The 26,199-nt window shown below is 44.7% G+C and overlaps 1 long non-coding RNA gene across 1 annotated transcript in view; it reads right to left on the reverse strand.

Annotated features, from left to right (window-relative positions):
* LOC124607110 overlaps window positions 1-26,199 on the reverse strand; it is a 463,292-nt gene that overhangs the window by 62,121 nt on the left and 374,972 nt on the right. Inside the window, exon 3 of the long non-coding RNA XR_006978776.1 lies at window positions 25,844-25,911. This is a non-coding gene — a long non-coding RNA (uncharacterized LOC124607110). The remainder of the gene's footprint in view (window positions 1-25,843; window positions 25,912-26,199) is intronic.

The following is a 26,199-nucleotide window of genomic DNA, read 5'->3' on the forward strand; positions in this document are numbered from 1 at the left end:
TCAAGGCCGTTATTACGGCCAGAGGTGGTTGTTCTGGGTACTTATTTCTCAGGATCTATACACCCAGATTGCGTGTAAATGTAATCACATGTCAGTTCTAGTATAATATATTTGTCCAATGAATACCCGTTTATCATCTGCATTTGTTCTTGGTGTAACAATTTTAATGGCCAGTAGTGTAATTAAGCTTTTGCTACCTGAGCCAGTGTAGACAGAAAACTATTTGCCGTATGGGTTCGAAGATTTATAGGAAGAGTGTTCCGACTGCGCGCTGCAACATTTTCGTTGTTATAGTCCGGTTAAAATTACTTGAGAGTTCAAATGGATCTGAGCACTATGAGACTTAACATCTGAGGTCATCAGTCACTTAGACTTAGAACTACGTAAACCTATCTAACCTAAAGACAGCACACACACCCATGCCCGAGGCAGGTTGAACCTGCGACTTAGCGGTCGCGCGGTTCCAGACGGATACGCGTAGAACCGCTCGGCCACAACGGCCGGCATCTGTCACTTGGTCGCTGCACTGTTATCACATGCGCTGCTGGCTACCAATCGGTAATATGCGTCATACAGACACGATGAGTTACTTTACAAATCGTGTTAATGTGTGGCGCGGAGCAATGTTGGAAGCGGCCGCCGCGAGATATAACTGAAATGGGAGGGGCTCTGTCGACAGGTGATTTTTAGTGACCAGTGACAACTGGGGAGTGACATGCGTTTCGTAGCCCTGGATTTAAACTCCCGTCGTAAGGTAACCACAACCTCGCCGTGTGCAATGTACTCGAGAAAACGGCGATCAATACTCTGCGGTCGAATTAAAATCACGATCGCTTAGTTCATGCTGTTTAAGACTAACCTCTACGAGCAATCTCAAGACATAATAATTTCATAATGTGTGTGTTTGCATAGTCATCTTCCGCTACAAAATTTCAGTCTTAGCGGTAAAAGAAAACCGTAATTTCTCGCTGTCACTGGTTGCCTGAAACTGTCCTCACACTGGCTACACGGCACGAGCAGTCCAGGTTGGCACTTGGAGATTATAGGCGACACAAGGAAATTCGAAACGTATAAAGAATCACAGGAAGAAAAATAAGAGCAACATGGTTCAAATGACTCTGAGCGCTATGGGACTTAACATCTGAGGTCATCAGTCACCTAGAACTTAGAACTACATAAACCTGACTAACTTAAGGACATCACACACATCCATGCCCGAGGCTGGATTCGAACCTGCGACCGTAGCGATCGCGCGGTTCCCGACTGTAGTGCCTAGAACCGCTCGGCCACTCCGGCCGGCCAAAATAAGAGCAAATAAAGTCAATACAACGCACGTGACGTCGCAAAGTATTACAAATAAAAAGTTACATTTAAACCAATTAATTGAATAAAATGATAAAGTATTTTGATCAGATTTAGAAAAATAAAAATTCGCTGCATTTGACGGGATTCGAACATTTGACATCCTACACGTCAGTTTTAAATCACCACATTACACCTTTACATCACAAAATCCTGCCATATTTATGACTTTGATGTCCCAGTCGCAACGATTAATAGAGAGCGTTCACAAATTCAGTTTCACGCAATGTCTCGCGAAGCTTATCTAATGTAAGCCGTCCTCTGTAGCGAGCGAGGTGGCGCAGTGATTAGTACACTGGACTCGCATTCGGGAGGACGACGGTTCAATCCCGCGTGCGGCCATCCTGATTTAGGTTTTCCGTGATTTCCCTAAATCGCTCCAGGTAAATGCCGGGATGGTTCCTTTGAAAGGGCACGGCCGACTTCTTTCCCCGTCCTTCCCTAATCCGATGAGACCGATGACCTCGCTGTTTGGTCTCTTCGCTCAAAACAACCAACCAACCGACCGACCGATCTCTGTGATTATAATGACTCTGTAAACGACACTGTACCGCGTCTTGTGCGGAAAGATCCAGTAGTGTTTGGTTAGTGCCGTTTGTGAAACGTGTGCATTTCTTTAGCGCGCGCACGCACGTGTGTGTGTGTGTGTGTGTGTGTGTGTGTGTGTGTGTGTGTGTGTGTGTGTATGTGTGTTTGTCGTTATGTTGTGTGATGAAACACAGAATAAAAGGGCCAACGCAGGATTTAGGATGCAAACACGTCAAGAAAGAAACCCGGACAAGGAACTGGAAATGAACTGATTGTTGTGGGAGTTTGGCAAAGACGAAGGTTCGGACCTGACGTTGAGCATCGACTGGAGCAAACCAGCTACAAGGCACAAACTGTGAGCTATCAAGTAATTTTTAATCGGACTGTACTAATGTTAGTGTCATGACTTGCCATTAGGCGCCAGTACTCTTATGGCGAGGTAGGTCTGAAACACAAGTATCAGTGTGCATTACATTTTCAGACAGTCAGTATGGGTCTGTACAAGAGAAGGGGTTCAATCGTAACGCTGTCTTATCAATACAACAGCAAGAGTGCTGCTACTCTTCGCGAGTATCGGCGCATTAAAGGAATACGGAGAGGTCTACTCTTTCTGCACCGAGGTTGAAGAACGGGATTCGTAAGTTGCAATTTACTTGCGATTTGGGGCATTGTTCCTAGTATAGGCCGACAGCCAACTGCGCAAAAAAGAAAAAAAAATGTGAAATGGTAACTCTAGTGCGGTTCCGGGCTTTCGTGGATGCACAATAGTCATCGCAATGAGCAACGTTTGTATACTGGAACGTAAACATGGTACGCCAATTAACGAAACTTACACTCTCACACGCAATGGTCTATTCGTTAGTTCTCTATTGCATGTCGTTACAAATGTTTCCATAAGTTTCATTGTCTTATGATCAATCGTTTTCCGGTGTGTGTGTGTGTGTGTATGTGTGGGAGGTGGTTCGTCTTCCCAGAACATCGTCTGCACAGACATGGGCTGAGTTATTTTGTGCGCACTCTACCCTCATTGGATTTTTTTTGTTTGGGGTTTAAGGGCGCTCTACTACTGAGGTCATTAGCGCCCAGTCACAATTGTTAGAGCACATAGAATCTAGTAAAACTCAAGGGGGGGGGGGGGGGGGGCACCAGAAAGTTCTTACAAAGATGCAGATAAAATAAGTGAAAGAGTTAGATGTCTTTGGACAATCCAGTCAAAGTAATGAAACTAAGAACACGAGCAGCTGCTCGAGCGTCATCCGCTAAAATATCCTGTAAAGTAGATGGCAGAGACATGATAACACGAGATTGACTAAAACAGGGACACGACAATAAAACATGGCGCACTCTTAATGCATGACCGCAAGGGCACTGCGGGGCTGGGTCACCGGAGAGCAGGTAGCGGTGGCTAAACCGGCAATGCCCAATCCGCAACCTGATCAGAAGGACCTCTTCTCGCCGAGATGGTCGGGAGGAGGTTGTCCAATCAGTTGGGAGCGGTTTTACTGCCCGGAGCTTGTTTCCTTGAAGTGAGGACCTCATTGGATTGAGCACCTACGTTTCAACTACCATGTGGGCAGAAATCCAAGGAGGATCCCCGCTTGTTACCGTGGATTAACATCCAGCAGCAAAATTCTGAGTTCATCCAATTCGTCATTTTGATGGTTATGTCTTTTTTTTATTTCGCAGTACAGCATATTTTTCGATTCGGTGGATTATTATTTCATTGCTTGTTCACCTCGAATCCGAGCACAGAAACGTTCGCAGATGAGCATGTTTTATAAACCATTATTGGGCAATTTATAGTAAGTGTCATGTTGAGTGGAGCCTCGTTCCTATACAGCGCAACACTCTGGAAACTACCGACTGGGAGTGTGTGTTTACAATCGTGGACGGGCTGCCGCTTCCTCGGCGTCGTCCCGCTGCTGGAGCGGTCCCCTGAGGACGCCTGGGAGCCACTCCAGTGAGAGGGTGGCGACGAGGAGAGTAGAGGAGAGGAGAGTGTGTCGCGTGGGCGGGCGCGGCCGCCGCTAACAATAGACGCACGGCCAGTGACACGCAGAGGGCGCGTGGCGGCGACCCCGGGCTGCGGGCTGAGTGCTGCGTGCGCTCCAGATGCCGAGGCAGGTGGCGGCCCGGCCCGGCCCTGCCCTGCGACACACGCCGGTGCAGGTGCCAGCGGGCAAGCGCGACCACGACAGTACCTGTTAACTCTGGACAACAAGATCGCCGGCCACCGCCCACTTCAATGCCGCCTAGCGGCGTTTCGGGCACGTGTCGCGGCGAGGAAAGTACGGGTATACATGCTAAGCGCAGACGGGTGGGGAACAGGTCGAAAGCCACCCTCTTGCCTATCGCCATCCTGACACCATCCACGCCTTGTCCTTCGTTCAGAAGGTAATTACTGACGCCGGGGTCCCACTCTCCCTCCGCGGGCTGTCCTCTTCCTCCGTGAATCCCGCCGCCTCTATCGCTCCTTCCTGCGCACTCGTGACAGGGATACACTCCAACGCCACTGGCAAATACAGCAATGAAACGCCGAGACTGGCGCCAGACCTGCACACGACTCAACGCCACCCGCCCTGTCAACTCCGCCTTCCATCGCCTCACTGGTTCACTTTCCGCTCCCCACTACCCGCTTCTCCATAACCATCGTCCCTTTCCTGACAACCTCGGTACGGCCAACCACTTCGCTTCCCACCTTTCCGAGGTCTTCTCCATCCCAGATGATCCCCACTTTGATTATCCTCTTTCCGCCACCGTCATCGAACGTGCCGATACCTCGGTCGCTCCACTTGCTCCTAGTCTCCGGTACTTGGGGCAGTTGCCCCCCTCCGACATAAACACTCCCATCACAGCAGAAGACATTAAACTTATCCTCCGGTCCGAACGCAACACGGCACCTGGTCACCACTGCGTCACCTACCGCCACCTTCGAGAAAGCCCCTATTCCTTCCTGACTGTCCTCGCCCACCTCTATAATGTCATCCTCTCTACTGGCTTCTACCCTGACCTGTGGAAAACCTCCCGCGTCCTCTTATTCCTCAAACCCAACAGACCCCATTCTGTCGCCTCTTCCTATCGTCCCATCTGCCTCACCTCCGTCTTCAGTAAGGTCTTCGAATCCATCCTCTCCCGCCGCATGCATCAGCACCTCATCCCCCTTGCCCAGTGTCGGTTCCGACGCCCCTCCTCCACTGAAGACCAACTCCTTAACCTCGTTCACCTTCTCCCCCTCCGGCTCGACTCCCGTCGCTCTTCCATTTTTGTTTCCCTCGACTTCCAAAATGCCTATGACCATGTATGGCATCCCAGTCTCCTCTTTAACCTCCAAACCTACGCCCTGCCTATCAACTTTGTCCGTCTGGTCGCTTCGTTCCCCTCGCGCCGTCCTTCCCACGTCACCCTCCACAACACCAACTCCCGTACCTTTCATCCCACTGCTGGCGTCCCCCAGGGCTCTGTCCTCTCCCCTCTCCTCCATCTCTTGTTTACGGCTGATATGCCCAAGCCACCCCCAACCCGCCCACCTTCTCCAGTATGCTGATGACATTACAAAACCAACTTTAGGATGTCATACTGTTGTTACATAGTCTTTTTATAAATGCTGTGGTCATTCATATCATGTAACATCAGAATGACCTTACTGTAAAGTTGGTTTTGTAATGCCATTTAGCCTGTAGATGAGGTATTACCTCGAAACATATGGCTAAATAAATAATTAATACAACACTTGACGAAGTTTGTGACTGGTAGCGGTAATTTAAAAAACTTTCAGAGTTTACGTTACGTAACACGTTGGTTATTGATTTTACTATCGATAACTTCTGACGTGGGTCATCTTTGGTTTGTGATGGCGCCAGTGTGTGTGTGTGTGTGTGTGTGTGTGTGTGTGTGTGTGTGTGTGTGTGTGTCACATGTAATTCTGTTATTTGATCATGATAAAGATTTACGTAGTGTTATCACGGAATCCATCCGAGATAAACACTGTCTCTGTATGAGAGTATTTGCTTCAAATGATTATTTATGCCGCCTTTCAGAACAGGAATGACCTCCCCTCCCGAGACAAGCTGTGTACGGTACACACTGCCTGGCCGCATCGACTCACCACTTCATCAACACTGCGGTCCCTCTCTTGATACCTCCTTCAGCAATATCGTGAACAAGCCCTTTGCGAGACACTGCTGAGTGTATCGTTAGGAGCCTCTACTGACTTCAGTATCAAATACTGTCCAATTTGATAAAAATGTATTTGGCACGTCTCTGTCCTATTTGATAAATATGTACTTGAAACGTTAACTTTTCGATTAAGAATTCATCTACTTGGACTCAAATTGCACCAATGGCCTACCTTATAAGAAATGCAATTATACTTCAGCACTTCACCTGTTACAACTTACTGTACACCCTTATCTGCTAAAGGATGTGTTCCATGTGTCTCCATCGCATTTAGATGCAGTAGTGTACTATTCTCTGCAGTAACAGTTTCTTTCAAACACCCCCAGACAACCTCATAAAGCTTGACGGGACAATACAGTTCGCAGCTCCAGTCCTTCAATCGTATCAACGGAATGGCTTCACTTCTGGTATGACCTCAGACATAAAAATCCAGTGGATTGAGATCAGGCGATCTTGGACGCTAAGATACAGACGCTGGTCGATCTATCCATGTTGGGGCGTATTAGTGCGTTAGATATCTCACATCAGCAGAAAAAAAAAATGTGCCGATGCCGCACTCCCCGACTCTGTCCAAAGGGAGCATCCTCAAGCGATGCTGAAAAACACCGCGGCGGGAATCTAAGAAACCCTCATCCACCAAGTTTCCTCGGAAGAATTGTGTGCTCCAATAATATGATCACCTAGTAACCATAACCACACATTCGATGAGACGCATTGCTGATTAATGAACAGCATGTGGGGTTTACGCCAGCTTTGATTCCAATCAGTCGAGGACTTCATCGAAAAGTTTACATTTCAAACACATCTGAACCACCTATGTGAATATTTCATGTTGAAGTCAGCGGTGGTTTGCAATCACACATTCTCAGTGTTCTCTTAAACGGTTCGTTCGCGGACGCCATGTTTAGTAGCACGTTTTTGCTTCTACAGGGTTATTACAAATGATTGAAGCGATTTCACAGCTCTACAATAACTTTATTATTTGAGATATTTTCACAATGCTTTGCACACACATACAAAAACTCAAAAAGTTTTTTTAGGCAATCACAAATGTTCGATATGTGCCCCTTTAGGGATTCGGCAGACATCAAGCCGATAATCAAGTTCCTCCCACACTCGGCGCAGCATGTCCCCATCAATGTGTTGGAAAGCATCGTTGATGCGAGCTCGCAGTTCTGGCACGTTTCTTGGTAGAGGAGGTTTAAACACTGGATCTTTCACATAACCCCACAGAAAGAAATCGCATGGGGTTAAGTCGGGAGAGCGTGGAGGCCATGACATGAATTGCTGATCATGATCTCCACCACGACCGTTCCATCGGTTTTCCAATCTCCTGTTTCAGAAATGCCGAACATCATGATGGAAGTGCGGTGGAGCACCATCCTGTTGAAAGATGAAGTCGGCGCTGTCGGTCTCCAGTGGCACGAGCCAATTTTCCAGCATGTCCAGATACACGTGTCCTGTAACGTTTTTTTCGCAGAAGAAAAAGGGGCCGTAAACTTTAAACCCTGAGATTGCACAAAACACGTTTAACCTTTGGTGAATTGCGAATTTGCTGCACGAATGCGCATTCTCTACCGCCCAGATGCGCACATTGTGTCTGTTCACTTCACCATTCAGAAAAAAATGTTGCTTCATCACTGAAAACAAGTTTCGCACTGAACGCATCCTCTTCCATGAGCTGTTGCGACCGCGCCGAAAATTCAAAGCGTTTGACTTTGTCATCGGGTGTCAGGGCTTATAGCAATTGTAAACGGTAAGGCTTCTGCTTTAGCCTTTTCCTTAAGATTTTCCAAACCGTCGGCTGTGGTACGTTTAGCTCCATGCTTGCTTTATTCGTCGACTTCCGCGGGCTACGCGTGAAACTTGCCCGCACGCGTTCAACCGTTTCTTCGCTCACTGCAGGCCGACCCGTTGATTTCCCCTTACAGAGGCATCCAGAAGCTTTAAACTGCGCACACCGTCGCCGAATGGAGTTAGCAGTTGGTGGATCTTTGTTGATCTTCGTCCTGAAGTGTCGTTGCACTGTTATGACTGACTGATGTGAGTGCATTTCAAGCACGACATACGCTTTCTCGGCTCCTGTCGCCATTTTGTCTCACTGCGCTCTCGAGCGCTCTGGCGGCAGAAACCTGAAGTGCGGCTTCGGCCGAACAAAACTTTATGAGTCTTTCTACGTATCTGTAATGTGTCGTGACCATATGTCAATGAATGGAGCTACAGTGAATTTATGAAATCGCTTCAATCATTTGTAATAGCCCTGTACAATTGTATCTTTCATCCGTGTAGTCTTTGCTATTAATTATGACACCCTGTTTGCACTACGTCACGGAGGTTGCGAAAACAAGAACATATCGTGCTGTTCACTATTTTTGAGAAAGGAGGAAAGTGTTTTGTGAATCGTCACTAATTCAGATATCTATACATCGTATCAATAGATAAAACGCAGTTCCGTGAACGAAAAACTTAAGCGGGAATATCAAAAGGAACAGTACACGCCGCACGCGATGGATAAGTATGCGCTAGATATCGACCGACACAGTCAAGCTTCCACTCAATAGGCGACCTGGCCTTGGCTTACCGACACAGCAGCCGGGCATTGCGTCACCAGCCATAGCGTCCAGCAATAAAACAGACTGACGAGGAATGCTAATCAGGCGTGACAGTCTCGCGGTCGCCGATCGCCTCTGCGAAGCGTCTTCACATCGCACAGTTTGTCCACGTCTGCTACATCCTCGCCCGTGGCACAATTCAGAGAATCTTCTTCTGTTTCGGCAAGCGACCAGACAGCAAAGGTGACACTACGATTTGTCAGCATAACGCGCACTGTATCTCAACTCGTTCTCGACGGAAGATGGTGGGCATGGCGCGATTGTGAGGAATAAGAAAGCCGATCGGCAGGCAAAGTACACAGGGGAGAAAAAAAAAAAAAATACAAGAGAGGGGGACTGTTGCTGTTGTCGGAGGCATGGACAGAAGCGCACGGGACAAGAAGTGTGAGATCGAAGATCTACACAAGGTCACCTAGCACAGACTAAGCCACGCAAATATACCGAAGGCACAACGGAAGGCTGAGAAGCTAGTGTGAAACGTACGTCCACGGGCAAAGGGTACAAAAGGCGATTCGTAATGGCCAATGGTAAATTGGAATTCAACCACGACTGCTACCGACAAGCCCTTTACAGAATTCACGTCGTACTAGCACTATATTGCGACTGCTGAGGAATCGAGAACATCGAACACACACACTTTGACTGCTCTAGACAAAGAAAGGAATCAGATTGGTCATTTCCGGAATTCAACTGAAGCAAGAAGTTCCCTCAAATGTGTTCATACTCTTAACAACAACGAACATAAACATTTCTTGTTAAAGGTCAACGCTCAATAATTGTGTGTGTGTGTGTGTGTGTGTGTGTGTGTGTGTGTGTGTGTGTACGTGCGCGCGCGCGTCTTTTTAGAAACTAGTTTGTTAACATAGCAAGCAGGGACATTTTATCCATTGTACTTATGTGTTACCGTTGATGTCAATGGAATTGGAGTTTTAAATTACTCAGCAATTTGTAGAAAAGTTAGACTGATGCCTTTTATGGAATGCAAGCCCTGCAAATATGGACTGGCTGTGTTGGTGGAACGCAGAGGGAGGTAAAATGAAATAGTAAAATCTTTGACTGTCGATACGAGTGAATTGCGGCGATAAAAATGTCCAACAACAAACATGCCGGGTATTTTGTTTTAGTTATGCGGGCAGAATTTTGCGAAGGATTTATCCCAGTTAATATGGTAAACCACGGGGTTCAACGGAAAAGAAACCTCTGCCGAAAGGCACAGAACGGAAAATGCAGGAAGCGACTATGTGACGAAGGGTGCGCGTTTCTTCTTCCCACACGTTTTCTTAGTTTTTAACGGAATAATAGTAGGAATTGTAATTATGGTTTATTCGCACTATTACTTTCAACAAAAAGTTTCTGTACCAATAATTCGACGATGATCAATAAAAATGAGATGTTGTTGTTGTTGTGGTCTTCAGTCCTGAGACTGGTTTGATGCAGCTCTCCATGCTACTCTATCCTGTGCAAGCTTCTTCATCTCCCAGTACCTACTGCAACCTACATCCTTCAGAATCTGTTTAGCGTATTCATCTCTTGGTCTCCCTCTACAATTTTTACCCTCCACGCTGCCCTCCAATACTAAATTGGTGATCCCTTGATGCCTCAGAATATGTCCTACCAACCCATCCCTTCTTCTGGTCAAGTTGTGCCACGAACTTCTCTTCTCCCCAATCCTATTCAATACTTCCTCATTAGTTATGTGATCTACCCATCTAATCTTCAGCATTCTTCTGTAGCACCACATTTCGAAAGCTTCTATTCTCTTCTTGTCCAAACTATTTATCGTCCATGTTTCACTTCCATACATGGCTACACTCCATACGAACACTTTCAGGAATGCCTTCCTGACACTTAAATCAATACTGCATGTTAACAAATTTCTCTTCTTCAGAAACGCTTTCCTTGCCATTGCCAGCCTACATTTTATATCCTCTCTACTTCGGCCATCATCAGTTATTTTGCTCCCCAAATAGCAAAACTCCTTTACTACTTTAAGTGCCTCATTTCCTAATCTAATTCCCTCAGCATCACCCGACTTAATTAGACTACATTCCATTATCCTCGTTTTGCTTTTGTTGATGTTCATCTTATATCCTCCTTTCAAGACACTGTCCATTCCATTCAACTGCTCTTCCAAGTCCTTTGCTGTCTCTGACAGAATTACAATGTCATTGGCGAACCTCAAAGTTTTTATTTCTTCTCCATGAATTTTAATACCTACTCCGAATTTTTTTTTTTGTTTCCTTTACTGCTTGCTCAATATACAGATTGAACAACATCGGGGAGAGGCTACAACCCTGTCTTACTCCCTTCCCAACCACTGCTTCCCTTTCATGCCCCTCGACTCTTACAACTGCCATCTGGTTTCTGTACAAATTGTAAATAGCCTTTCGCTCCCTGTATTTTACCCCTGCCACCTTTAGGATTTGAAAGAGAGTATTCCAGTCAACATTGTCAAAAGCTTCCTCTAAGTCTACAAACGCTAGAAACGTAGGTTTGCCTTTCCTTAATCTTTCTTCTAAGGTCAGTATTGCCTCATGTGTTCTAGTGTTTCTACGGAATCCAAACTGATCTTCCCCGAGGATGGCTTCTACTAGTTTTTCCATTCGTCTGTAAAGAATTCGTGTTAGTATTTTGCAGCTGTGACTTATTAAACTGATAGTTCGGTAATTTTCACATCTGTCAACACCTGCTTTCTTTGGGATTGGAATTGTTATATTCTTCTTGAAGTCTGAGGGTATTTCGCCTGTTTCATACATCTTGTTCACCAGATGGTAGAGTTTTGTCAGGACTGGCTCTCCCAAGGCCGTCAGTAGTTCTAATGGAATATTGTCTACTCCGGGGGCCTTGTTTGGACTCAGGTCTTTCAGTGCTCTGTCAAACTCTTCACGCAGTATCGTATCTCCCATTTCATCTTCATCTACATCCTCTTCCATTTCCATAATATTGGCCTCAAGTACATCGCCCTTGTATTGACCCTCTATATACTCCTTCCACCTTACTTCCGAAAATGAATTCATGGAGACTAAATCTCTGTAAGAAAGTAAACGTATTCATGGTAAGGACGCACAGGACACCATTTGTCTTCTCCCGTGCTGTTACAACAGCTCACGACTCACTCAGAACACAGCCCAGTCGCCTGCTCAGAATATTCTCTCTCTCTCTCTCTCTCTCTCTCTCTCTCTCTCTCTCTCTCTCTCTCTCCGGCGTACAGAGGACAACGTCAGATTGGCGTTGCGGCGTTATAAAATTTTTCTTGGGCGATTTACTTCTATGAGGTTTTCCAGACTTTTTTTCTGGTTGGGGCTTATATTTGAATTGCTCACTGCTGAAAGGCAACTAACTTGAAATTGATAAATTTCAGTTTTCTCTCAATTATGGTTCAGAGTGGTTCAGTGCATTGTTTACCGCAAAAAGCAACCCTGTTTACACGATAATACGGGTCTGGCAACGCCGTCAATTTTCCGTTTACTGCATGCAGGGAACTATTCAGGGGCATCTTGGCGGAAAGAGGAAAGATACTACAGTGGGTAACATTGTTGAGCTCATACCATTCCACACAAACGATAACAAGTTTTCCATAGCTCAACTCAAGGTGGATGCTTTTATCGACTACAGTTCCTGGTGGCCTAGAGTCTATAAAAGAAACTTTCTGAGCGATGATTTCTATGGTACAGTTGGTAAATTCGTTCCTAGACATCTGAAAGGGCTTCTCAATGTTTCAAAATACCATGAGGTGACCTTTCCAGCTGAAAATCCGCAGCATTATGTGCAACATGAATATTACTGGCTTGACGATGGACACTTTTGGACTAAAAAAAAGCCAGACAATCTTTGCAACTCCCTTCAAAGAAAACTTGCATATCTGTACTACCTACAGAGAACACCAAAATGGATGACACAAAGAAATCATTGGTCTATATCCCTCAAGACAAGATACGGTTTTAAAATTCAATCACATCATGGCTGACAACAACGGTATGTCGTGATATATATGAAGATAACTGGGTAATGGATCCATGCACAACGTCAAATATTATTCAGAAATATGTAACCAACAATGTTATTATAATAAAAGACGGTTATATGTACAACTCTATTTTAAAACAAGTAACTTATCCGAAAATTAATTCGAAAATTTAGCGTACTGCAGAAAGGGAACATGCCCAACACCAACAAAGACGCCCCCCTTCCCCACTTTTCCCTTACGTCATGTATTCAGCAAGTGTAACTACTTCAAGAAACCAGAAACACTTGTCAGGAGATAAAACTGCATTTAACCGGCTTTATTCAGATTCCTGTCTCTAGTGGAAAATAAGGAAATGTGGACATGTTGCCTTTCTACAGTAAGTGGTTGATTTGCTTGTAACTATCAATAGTTGCCGACTTTGCAGCGTGAAGTTTTCACTTTCTACATCTACATCTACATTGATACTCCGCAAGCCACCCAACGGTGTGTGGCGGAGGACACTTTACGTGCCACTGTCATTACCTCCCTTTCCTGTTCCAGTCGCGTATGGTTCGCGGGAAGAACGACTGTCTGAAAGCCTCCGTGCGCGCTCTAATCTCTCTAATATTACATTCGTGATCTCCTCGGGAGGTATAAGTAGGGGGAAGCAATATATTCGATACCTCATCCAGACACGCACCCTCTCGAAACCTGGCGAGCAAGCTACACCGCGATGCAGAGCGCCTCTCTTGCAGAGTCTGCCACTTGAGTTTATTAAACATCTCCGTAACGCTATCACGGTTACCAAATAATCCTGTGACGAAACGCGCCGCTCTTCTTTGGATCTTCTCTATCTCCTCCGTCAGACCGATCTGGTACGGATCCCACACTGATGAGCAATACTCAAGTATAGGTCGAACGAGTGTTTTGTAAGCCACCTCCTTTGCTAATGGACTACATTTCCTAAGCACTCTCCCAATGAATCTCAACCTGGTACCCGCCCTACCAACAATTAGTTTTATATGATCATTCCACTTCAAATCGCTCTGCACGCATACTCCCAGATATTTTACAGAAGTAACTGCTACCAGTGTTTGTTCCGCTATCATATAATCATACAATAAAGGATCCTTCTTTCTATGTATTCGCAATACATTACATTTGTCTATGTTAAGGGTCAGTTGCCACTCCCTGCACCAAGTGCCTATCCGCTGCAGATCTTCCTGCATTTCGCTACAATTTTCTAATGCTGCAACTTCTCTGTATACTACAGCATCATCCGCGAAAAGCCGCATGGAACTTCCGACACTATCACTTTGTTCTTTGCCTTGGCGTCTTAGCGCTACCATTGCTAGAAGTCAATTTCTTTTTCTTCTGCATCCGAAGAACTGTTCTTGTATGAAGATTTTAGTACCTTAACACCATGTCACGTACAGACTGTTGAAGCATTGATGGCATGAACTGTCTTCTTCCATTTGTGGTCGTTCCTAATTTCTTCGCCGGTGCTAATTTAGTCCCAATGCTGAAGGGCGACATTACGCCCAACTCAGTTTTAGAAAGTGCTGGCGGTTCTTACACCAGGAAGAGACACACCGTCACTATCTAATCTTATAAACAATGATTTAAATGACAATGAGTGACTTTAGCGATTGAATAATAGTTTCAAACAAAACTACTGTGAACGCTAAACCAAATGCTCTCACATTCTCGAAGAAACCGCAGTAGCGGCGAGCGACCGATGGCTGCTATGAAGATCTCGGTCCATGGAGAATTTCCGTTAACTCTGGAGATCATCTTCTGATATTGGCAATAAGGCAGATATCAGAATGAGACACGCATACTCTGGGAACACAGAGCGACGGACTTCATTGAACTTAAAATAATTTGAAGCCATATTGACTATTAATCGACTGTGACGGTTTCAAAAATATGAAAAGGTTTTCAAATACCGCTACCAGTAACAAAATTGTTGACAGCTAAATTGTTTATTTAATGGCATGTTTCGAAGTGATACCTCATCATCAGGGATTACAAAAACATTTAACACATGTTTATCCAAATATTAAAGCTTCTTTCTGTGACTGCTATGGTCTTTTTTGTTCTTGTGGCGTGGCAGTTTTCTTGTGATGTGTTGAGACATCGCTATTTCCGTGGCTCTTTTGGATTTCTTCACCACTGTTCACAGACTTCCCAGCCGTGTCTTTTAAAGCACGACACAGAAAACAAATGAGCAGTGCAGAACACAAGATGGCGGTGAAAACAAGGCTAGTTTCGATTTGACTATAGATATGTCTATTCTGGTATTGCCGGTAGCAACGTCTTCTGCGTGTATTGCTGTTGTATCACTGATTTTGCTTGGCGTGGCGTTATACATTGGAAAATGGGCGACTGTGACAATAAATTAGAGAGAGAGAGAGAGAGAGAGAGAGAGAGAAAGCCTGATGATGAGGTATTACTAAAGTTATGTTGCTAAATAATTTTGTGATTAGTAGCAGTATTTGAAAACCTTTCCATATTGAATGAACTAATTAAACACACGCCGATCATTCCTTGTCAGAATAAAATGATCAAGGAATTCCACTACGGCAGAAACGAAACCCAAGATTGGGGGTCGGGAAGCAGTTTAGAGAAGTCAGTGTGAATAAAATTCTGTCAAGTTTATAATCTGCCCTAGGAACACATACCACAGCATGTTACGACCATATGAGTATAAAATTCCAAATCTGTTATTGTGGAAACATAATAGGCCTGTCATAACAAAAACAGTTCGAAATCACAAAGTTTTACTGGCGACATTTTGACGGGGTATACTTTTGTTCTCGAAACTGTTTTCATTATTTGGTCAAAATGCGTGGTAAAGAACTATTTATAAAGACGCACAACTGGATGGAATCCATGTGTTTTCTCTGTCTTACGTTATCGATATCGATAAAACTATTCACATACGATGCGGCCGAGGATAATCGCACGGTAGACGAAGTTCGCAGACTTTTCGCAGCACTTCTGCTAAACGTTAAGAACTTGGACAAGTTTATGTGATCGGACGAGGAAGGGAGTAAATGGTGCGAAAAATGAAGTAGATTATTCCGCAACTTCACGGAGAAGGAAAATTTCTTTTGGAGATAGGTGAACTTGTAGGAGGGTACGGAGCATCCGTTCCAAGCATCGTCGACGGACGGAGAGGTTTTCTCCCCTCTTGAGTGGAAAATACGAGGTTCCAATTAAAGAGAACAGACAGGAAAGATGAACTTTGTTATGAAGTACCTACACAATGCGTCTTCTGGAATTACTGTGCAACGCAGATGTGCCGTCTAGCCTCTAATGTATATAGCGTCCCCAGTGCCATATTACGAAAAGACTTAAAAACAATATTTATAAAGAAGACATTCATAATTTGTAAGAGATTTTTTTTTCATGTAGCCGTAAAATAATAATTTCTCTGTCCAAGTTTCAAATGCAAAGAAATGATTTATGACAAAATGATCTAAAGAGGTGACAAGATACACTCTTTTGTTAATTTTTTAGTCGTCTTCATTACTTCTTCTCTTGTCTTTATGGTGTACAGACGGACATCTTGCGAGTGCTGGCAAATGTAAGCATATTTGTATGAGTTAAGCATATAATATACTGATTTAATATTATTGTGCACTTTTAATTTGTAAGAGGTGATCCCGATTTCATGTCCGCCTTCCTTGAATTAAGCTGCATTCAAGTAATTTACAGCTCAACAATCGCAGCGGCCGATGCAGCCAACGACGCCATTACGTGGCGATATTAACTTATGAAAAATTAGCGGAAGCGGAAAACTCGCCCGCTATTAGCGTAATATTAATTTTTCTCCACAACCGCCCGACGTTGCAGAAAATACTTAGCTTTAAGATTCTTATTTTCAGTACCATAGCCGAGAGCCAGAGCCAGGACTCCGACTACAGTGCAATGGTTAACGGAGGTAAGAAAAATACTCTCGCGCGTGTGTGGGCCGCAATTTTAATTAATAACCAAAGATTTCTTGCTTTAAAGTGAACTGACTAGCCGAGGAAATTAATATGAAAAGTTTATTACATTGTTCAACTTAAATATCATTTTTATTAAGGCCCACCACGTAAGTCGGCAACAATCAAAAAATAATAATAACAATAAAAATAATATATTAAATTACGACGGCCGACGGACGCGAGAGTACCTACACAATGCGTCTTCTGGAATTACTGCGCAACGCAGATGTGTCGTCTAGCCTCTAATGTGTTCAACTGCATTGTCTCTAGAAGCAGTATCGAGCGAAGTGTCGCAGTGGTCAGCATTTACAGGATACTGATTTTTAAACAAAAATTGGTACCTGCAATAGAGGGTTTTGTCCAGGAGGAACGATTTTAAGTTAGATATAAAACCTTCTTTGGTACCTGTCAGACTTTTTCTGGGTATTGGATCAATGATAAAAAAAATTGTTACTGCACATCGAACTCCTTTCTGAGTCACTGACAGCGTCAATAACGGGTAAGAAACGTCATTTTTTCCTCTAGTGCTGTTGTATGGATATCACTATTGTTCTCATATTGTGATGTATTATTTATGACGTAGTTCATTAGCGGGATACAGTGTGATGTAACTGTTAAAATGGTTCGTTCGTTTGTTTCAGATACTAGCAATCACAGGAAGAACGAAAGTAGCTTAACTTACCTAATTGTTTGAGAAGCTCAGTAATCTGCTTCTTCCACTTCAGTTTTTCATCAATATTTACACCTAAAATTTTGCACTATTTTGCCTTATTTACTGACTCCTGGTTATGTGGTGCATCAACTGCGGGTATGACTATTTCTTGTCCAGAACTGAATCTTTTATCAAAATTTTAGGGTGGTCCATTATCAGAGAAACATTTAATAGTTCTTTCTAAAACATGATTAACAATCTCTTCTGTTGGCTGCTCTCTAATGGTATTTATAGTAAATAACACTAGTATCGTCTGCAGAAAGTACCAATTCTGCTTGTTTAATGTTAAGTGGAAAATCATTCACATATATACGGAACAGGAATGCACTCAACATTGAACCCTGCGGGACTCCCTTTGGTATTTCTCCCCGCTCACTAAAATTCTCCACGTTCCTCAATTTTTTGAATTACCCTGCACAACTTTCTGCAGTATCTTTGTTAAGTATGATTTAAACCAACTGGGTGCAAAGTCATCAATTCCATAGAACTTTAGTTTTTCTAAGAGTGTAACACGATCTACAGAGTCAAACGCCTTGATAAGAACACAGAAAATACCAAATGGCGATATTTTATTATTTAAGGCTTGTAATATTTGGTGGGTGAAAGTGTAAATAGCATAATCAGTCGAGTAACCTATCTGGGATCCGAACTGTGATATAAGTCAATTTTTTCCGCTTAAATGTGAGACCTCTTGAGTACAACACTTTTTCGAATATTTTGGGAAAAGATGGGCATATAAAAAGTCTTAACAATTGCCTATCATTTATCTCTCTGAAAAATTTCCGTGCTGCTCACTGATGGAAGGACACTGATGTAGAAAAATGGAAATGTCGTGTGGCTAGGGCCTCCCGTCGGTAGACCGTTCGCCTGGTGCAGGTCTTTCGATTTGACGCCACTTCGGCGACCTGCACGTCGATGGGGATGAAATGATGATGATTAGGACAACACAACACCCAGTCCCTGAGCGGAGAAAATCTCCGACCCAGCCAGGAATCGAACCCGGACCCTTAGGATTGACAGTCTGTCACGCTGACCACTCAGCTACCAGGGCGGACACTGATGTAGAGAACCCCCAATACTTCGTACTGTGAAAGCGGAAAGAACGTACAAATTAGAGAGAAGCAAGGGTGTGTGTGTGTGTGTGTGTGTGTGTGTGTGTGTGTGTGTGTGTGTGTGTGTGTGTTGCTGCCAGTACCCTTCTCAACATCGAATTCAGTGCAGTTCTGATTTTGTGAACAGTACTTTCTTATTGTGACCATGGGATTTTGAAGAACAGCGAATGAGGTTTTTCTGAAAATTGGAACTCGAACTTGGAAAATGGTAAAATAATGAAACGTCTTTATGAAGAGGAATTTTGAAAAAGATATTTAAGGAAAAATACCCATCAACAAAAAATGCTAGAATATCAAAATGAAAGAAACGAAAGCCTTGTTACGTTGTTTTTTTTTGCTTGACTACTCGGAGAAGGTATGTTCTCGAACTTCAACAAAAGCCCGTGCCGAGCTACTGAGCGTCTCTCCTGCAGAATCTTCCATTGGAGTTTATCAATCATCTCCGCAGCGCTTTCGCGATTACTAAATGATCCTGTAACGAAGCGCGCTGCTCTCCGTGGGATCTTCTCTATCTCTTCTATCAACCCTATCTGGTACGGATCCCACACTGGTGAGCAGTATTCAAGTAGTGGGCGAACAAGCGTACTGTAACCTACTTCCTTTGTTTTCGGATTGCATTTCCTTAGGATTCTTCCAATGAATCTCAGTCTGGCGTCTGCTTTACCGACGATCAACTTTATATGATCATTCCATTTTAAATCACTCCTAATGCGCACTCCCAGATAATTTATGGAATTAACTGCTTCCAGTTGCTGACCTGCTATTTTGTAGCTAAATGATAAGGGATCTATCTTTATATGTATTCGCAGCACATTACACTTGTCTACATTGAGATTCAATTGCCATTCCCTGCACCATGCGTCAATTCGCTGCAGATCCTCCTGCATTGCAGTAAAATTTTCCATTGTTACAACCTTTCGATATACTACAGCATCATCTGCAAAAAGCCTCAGTGAACTTACGATGTTATCCACATGGTCATTTATATATACAGGGTGATTCAAAAAGAATACCACAACTTTAGGAATTTAAAACTCTGCAACGACAAAAGGCAGAGCTAAGCACTATCCGTCGGCGAATTAAGGGAGCTATAAAGTTTCATTTAGTTGTACATTTGTTCGCTTGAGGCGCTGTTGACTAGGCGTCAGCGTCAGTTGATGCTAAGAAGGCGACCGCTCAACAGAAAGCTTTTTGTGTTATTGAGTACGCCAGAAGTGAATCGACGACAGTTGTTCAGCGTGCATTTCGAACGAAGTATGGTGTTAAACCTCCTGATAGGTGGTGTATTAAACGTTGGTATAAACAGTTTACAGAGAATGGGTGTTTGTGCAAAGGGAAAAGTTCTGGACGGCCGAGAACGAGTGATGAAAATGTAGCACGCATCCAGCAAGCATTTGTTCGCAGCCCAGGAAAATCGACTCGCAGAGCTAGCAGAGAGCTGCAAATTCCACAATCAACTGTATGGAGAGTCCTACGAAAAAGGTTAGTTATGAAACCTGAACTACCCGAGGCGATGGATCGGCCGCCAGGCAGCCCGTGACAGAGCACTTCATCACTGGCCTCCAAGAAGCCCTGATCTTACCCCCTGCGATTTTTTCTTATGGGGGTATGTTAAGGATATGGTGTTTCGGCCACCTCTCCCAGCCACCACTGATGATTTGAAACGAGAAATAACAGCAGCTATTCAAACTGTTACGCCTGATATGCTACAGAGAGTGTGAACGAGTTGGAGTATCGGGTTGATATTGCTCGTGTGTCTGGAGGGGGCCATATTGAACATATCTGAACTTGTTTTTGAGTGAAAAAAAACCTTTTTAAATACTCTTTGTAATGATGTATAACAGAAGGCTATATTATGTTTCTTTCATTAAATACACATTTTTAAAGTTGTGGTATTCTTTTTGAATCACCCTGTATTATGAATAGCAACGGTCCTACGACACTCCCCTGAGGCACTCCTGAAATCACTCTGACTTCGGAAGACTTCTCTCCATTGAGAATGACATGCTGCGTTCTGTGTGATTTGAGGAGCAGGACAGTGAACTTACGTTGATATATTGCCAACAAATTTGCATAATTTTAATCCTATAAGATATGTGAGATGCTAGTTTCGCGCCCCCAAGTCACCGGTCCAAAATATACGGGAATTGCGTGACCTGTGTTTACACATCCGGTGCCACATACACCCTTGTAAATCTACCAAGGACTCGCCGAATCCATCTCACGCAGAATCACCTCCGCATTGCGTTCCGAACCAACACGATATTCAGCTGGTGGTCATAATGTTTTGGCTCCACAGACGTATACGAGGGCTTTGTTGCAGAAATTCGGATGGGGAGTTCTGTCGAGCACGTGGCGCCGCTTCGTCAGAACTCCTTTCTCAGTCTGACGTGACGGCGCCGCATTTTCGGGTGCTGCAGCTAACGGCGAGACGAGATACTGTCCAGAAGAACGTTCGGCTGGCGCCCGGCAATGAAAGCGCTCGCACATTAATCTACGTCTCGAACGGCACTCTGGGCGCTTTTACAAGCGATCGGACTCAATTTATTGCGGCGATAATGCTGGACAACGGCGGCCCGGTGAGCGGCTGACAGGTGTACATACGGGGCGCGGGAGCCCCGCTCCAGCCTTTAATTACGCGCCGCGTCGTGCGGGACGGACGGCGAACGAGATGGCGGCTGACAGCGCCACTTGGCCTCGCTGCTGCCTGCCCCTGCTGGTCGGGAAGGGGCGTGGGCGGAGGCGGCGGCGACTCAGACAATGGCCCGCCAGCCAGGCAGACAGACAGACGAGCGTCGCTGAGGCAACGGCAGCAGCGGCGGCCCACGAGCGGGGTCTGGCCGCCCGCCACAGGTGGGGGGGTTGCGGGATGGTCTCGGTAGAGTGCTGGCGTCATTTACTGAGAGACAATGATTTCACACTACTGGCCATTAAAATTGCTACAGCAAGAAGAAATACAGATCATAAACGGGTATTCATTGGACAAATATACGAGGGCAGTTCAATAAGTAATGCAACACATTTTTTTTCTGAAACCGGGGTTTTTTCATTCAGCATTGAAATACACCAGGTTATTCCCCAATCTTTTAGCTACACAACACTATTTTTCAACGTAATCTCCATTCAATGCTACGGCCTTACGCCACCTTGAAATGAGGGCCTGTATGCCTGCACGGTACCATTCCACTGGTCGATGTCGGAGCCAACGTCGTACTGCATCAATAACTTCTTCATCATCCGCGTAGTGCCTCCCACGGATTGCGTCCTTCATTGGGCCAAACATATGGAAATCCGACGGTGCGAGATCGGGGCTGTAGGGTGCATGAGGAAGAACAGTCCACTGAAGTTTTGTGAGCTCCTCTCGGGTGCGAAGACTTGTGTGAGGTCTTGCGTTGTCATGAAGAAGGAGAAGTTCGTTCAGATTTTTGTGCCTACGAACACGCTGAAGTCGTTTCTTCAATTTCTGAAGAGTAGCACAATACACTTCAGAGTTGATCGTTTGACCATGGGGAAGGACATCGAACAGAATAACCCCTTCAGCGTCCCAGAAGACTGTAACCATGACTTTACCGGCTGAGGGTATGGCTTTAAACTTTTTCTTGGTAGGGGAGTGGGTGTGGCGCCACTCCATTGATTGCCGTTTTGTTTCAGGTTCGAAGTGATGAACCCATGTTTCATCGCCTGTAACAATCTTTGACGAGAAATTGTCTCCCTCAGCCACATGACGAGCAAGCAATTCCGCACAGATGGTTCTCCTTTGCTCTTTATGGTGTTCGGTTAGACAACGAGGGACCCAGCGGGAACAAACCTTTCAATATCCCAACTGGTGAACAATTGTGACAGCACTACCAACAGAGATGTCAAGTTGAGCACTGAGTTGTTTGATGGTGATCCGTCGATCATCTCGAACGAGTGTGTTCGCACGCTCCGCCATTGCAGGAGTCACAGCTGTGCACGGCCGGCCCGCACGCGGGAGATCAGACAGTCTTGCTTGACCTTGCGGCGATGATGACACACGCTTTGCCCAACGACTCACCGTGCTTTTGTCCACTGCCAGATCACCGTAGACATTCTGCAAGCGCCTATGAATATCTGAGATGCCCTGGTTTTCCGCCAAAAGAAACTCGATCACTGCCCGTTGTTTGCAACGCACATCCGTTACAGACGCCATTTTAACAGCTCCGTACAGCGGTGCCACCTGTCGGAAGTCAATGAAACTATACTAGACGAAGCGGGAATGTTTGAAAATATTCCACAAGAAATTTCCGGTTTTTTCAACCAAAATTGGCCGAGAAAAAAAATGTGTTGCATTACTTATTGAACTGCCCTCGTATTATACTAGAACTGACATGTGGTTACATTTTCAACAGTTTGGGTGCATAGATCCTGAGAAATCAGTACCCAGAACAACCACCTCTGGGCGTAATAACGGCCTTGATACGCCTGGGCATTGAGTCAAACAGAGCTTGGACGGCGTGTACAGGTACAGCTGCTCGTGTAGCTTCAACACGATACCACAGTTCATCAAGAGTAGTGACTGGCGTATTGTGATGAGCCAGTTGCTCGGCCACCATTGACCAGACGGTTTCAGTTGGTGAGCGATCTGGAGAATGTGCTGACCAGGGCAGCAGTCGAACATTTTCTGTATCCAAAAAGGCCCGTACAGGAGCTGCGCATGCGGTCGTGCATTATCCTGCTGAAATGTAGGGTTTCGCAGGGATCGAATGACGGGTAGATCCACGGGTCGTAACACATCTGAAATGTGACGTCCACTGTTCAAAGTGCCGTCAATGCGAACAAAAGGTGACCGGGACGTATAACCAATGGACATGTCCGAAAGAACAGATACCATCTTAATAAATATATAGTTAAGGCTCACAGGCCCCTTGACCATCTTCTTCTTCTGTGCGAATGCACAAACAGTGCCCGAACTCACGGGAATCGGCAACGCGCCGCCGCGAGTAGTGAGTATAATGGTCGGGGGCACTACGAATGTAGTGCGGGACAATACGTTGATAATGTGGATTTCGCGCGAGGCGTGCCAGAGATAAGTCCCTGCAGTCGCGCTGTCCTCTGTGTCCTCGGTGGCTCAGACGGATAGAGCGTCTGCCATGTAAGCAGGAGATCCCGGGTTCGAGTCCCGGTCGGCGCACACATTTTTATCTGTCCCCGTTGACGTGTGTCAACGCCTACAAGCAGCTAAGGGTGTTCATTTCACTGTAACCTACTTGTTTACTGACGACACAAAGGAATTACAGACGTTAACTGTCGGAGGGTATTGATTCAAATCAATGGGGAAGGTTGAAAATTTGTACCGGACCGGGACTCGAAAACAGCTCACCTGCTTACAAGCCAGATGCACTGACCGCACACAGTGGTCATAGCAACTGCCCGGAACACCCTAGCACGCTTCTTTCACGCCCAAATTCTCACCTTATCCATGCGCTACTGATGTAGTGCCCCTTGCCCTTTTCTCCTCATTACTTGCGGGATTTCCCTGCGTCCCGCACGATTTAGAGCCCGGACATGCTGTAGTGCCTCGAGAATTCCGGAGAAAATTCTAGAGACACTCGTATCTTCACCGTCTCGAACACAGGTTATTTTAGAGATAAGGGTGGTAAAGTGTAAGTTGGCTGCTTGTTTTTATGTTGGTAACTCCACGTAGCGCTCTGTATGAAACTCACTAACTGTGCTGCGTGCAGTCTGTGGCTGGTTTGCCTTGTTGGAATATTTGTTATTGTAGTGTTGGGCAGTTGGGTGTGAACAGCGCGTAGCGTTGCGCAGTTGGAGGATGTGGGGAGAGAAATGGCAGAATTTTGTGAGCGGACGATCTGGACGTGTGTCCATCAGAAAAAGGAAATTTGTATGACTGGATGTTATGAACTGATTATATATATATATAATGACTTTTGAACATTATTAAGGTAAATACATTGTTTGTTCTCCATAAAAATCTTTCATTTGCTAACTATGCCTATCAGTAGTTAGTGCCTTCCGTAGTTAGAATCTTTCATTTAGCTGATAGTATTGGCGCTCGCTGTATTACAGTAGTTCGAGTAACGAAGATTTTTGTGAGGTAAGTGATTCATGAAAGGTATAGGTTATTGTTAGTCAGGGCCATTCTTTTGTAGGGATTATTGAAAGTCAGACTGCGTTGCGCTGAAAATATTGTGTGTCAGTTTAGTGATGATCAGAATAAGTAAAGAGAGAAGTATCTGAGTACGTTCAGTTTTGCTCAGCTGTTTGAAAATCAAATAACATAAGAGATTTACCAGCACAGTAATTTATAATTTTCCAAAGGGGATGTTTCAAAAGTAGAACTATGTCTACTGCCCCACAATTATGTGTGTACAGTACGGACGTGTATTGGGCGGGCGTTCGGCGCGAGCAGATAGCCAACGAGCTCGCCTGAGAAATTACACGTACCGCCCATGGAGTAAACGCATCGTACACGGCGAAATTAAAAAACACTGTTGGTATAAACATTTTAAGGTTGTTGAAAGAAGATACTTTTATTCATTCCCTCACTTACAGCCGTAAAGTCGGGACTGTTGTCCTGTTAAGCTTGGAGAGATTTATAAACTGTATGTATTAAAAGATGATTGTAATAGACTCTCGGTCCGGAAGGTGTCGATCTTACGAGAAATGTTACGTGTATCATACTGCCACGTGTTGTGAAAATACAGAAGCTTTCGAAACGTGGTGCTACAGAAGAATGCTGAAGATTAGATGAATAGATCACATTACTAATGAGGAGGTACTGAATGGAATTGGGGAGAAGAGGAATTTGTGGCACAACTTGACTAGAAGAAGGGACCGGTTGGTAGCACATGTTCTGAGGCATCAAGGGATCACAAATTTAGCATTGAAGGGCAGCGTGGAGGGTAAAGATCGTAGAGGGAGACCAAGAGATGAATACCCTAAGCAGATTCAGAAGGATGTAGGCTGCAGTAGCTACTGGGAGATGAAGAAGCTTGCACAGGATAGAGTAGCATGGAGAGCTGCATCAAACCAGTCTCAGGACTGAAGACCACAACAACAACAACAACAACAACGACGACGACAACGACGCGACACGAAAGTCACCAAACTAATGTCCAATTCGAAGACTTTCACCAGGTAGTTGAGACACAACAAATTATTATTATTATTATTATTATTATTATTATTATTATTATTATGGATAGCGCAACACACATGTTCAAACCTGACCAGTTGTGTTTCGGAATCTTTATTTGCTTCAAGTCTCAATGTGACACTCGAAATAGCTGAATGATGGTACTGACTCTGCCATCATGTGATGATAAAGTCAAATAATGTCAACAACAACAACAAAACTACTACTACTACTAACAACAACAACAGGTGTAAAACGCAGCAACAACTGAAGCAATACTCACTAGAGCGGGAGATGTTCACTTCTGCCGACTGCAATGGACCGCGCACTCAGCGAATAAGCCAGAGGGACCTGCGAAGCAAAGACACAGTTGTAGTCAGGAGAAAGAACGTGGAAAGCGTACACAAATCGCGTCTGTCGGGAAGCACACGTCCTCGCAACTTTTTAGTAACTGTAACCCTCCCACTATAAGGTTTTTCTTTTTGTCTTATTGACTTCGGTCAAACAGACCCCCAAGTAATTTACACCTGTATATTGGCAGTATCTCAATAAACTAACATAGAAACATTCATTACAATTGTTGAACGTAACAGCAACGTTTCTGTTTTAATGAATATTACGTTCTATAAACTGAAAGAA

This window comes from Schistocerca americana, chromosome 3 (assembly GCF_021461395.2).
Source record: "Schistocerca americana isolate TAMUIC-IGC-003095 chromosome 3, iqSchAmer2.1, whole genome shotgun sequence".
NCBI lineage: Eukaryota > Metazoa > Arthropoda > Insecta > Orthoptera > Acrididae > Schistocerca > Schistocerca americana.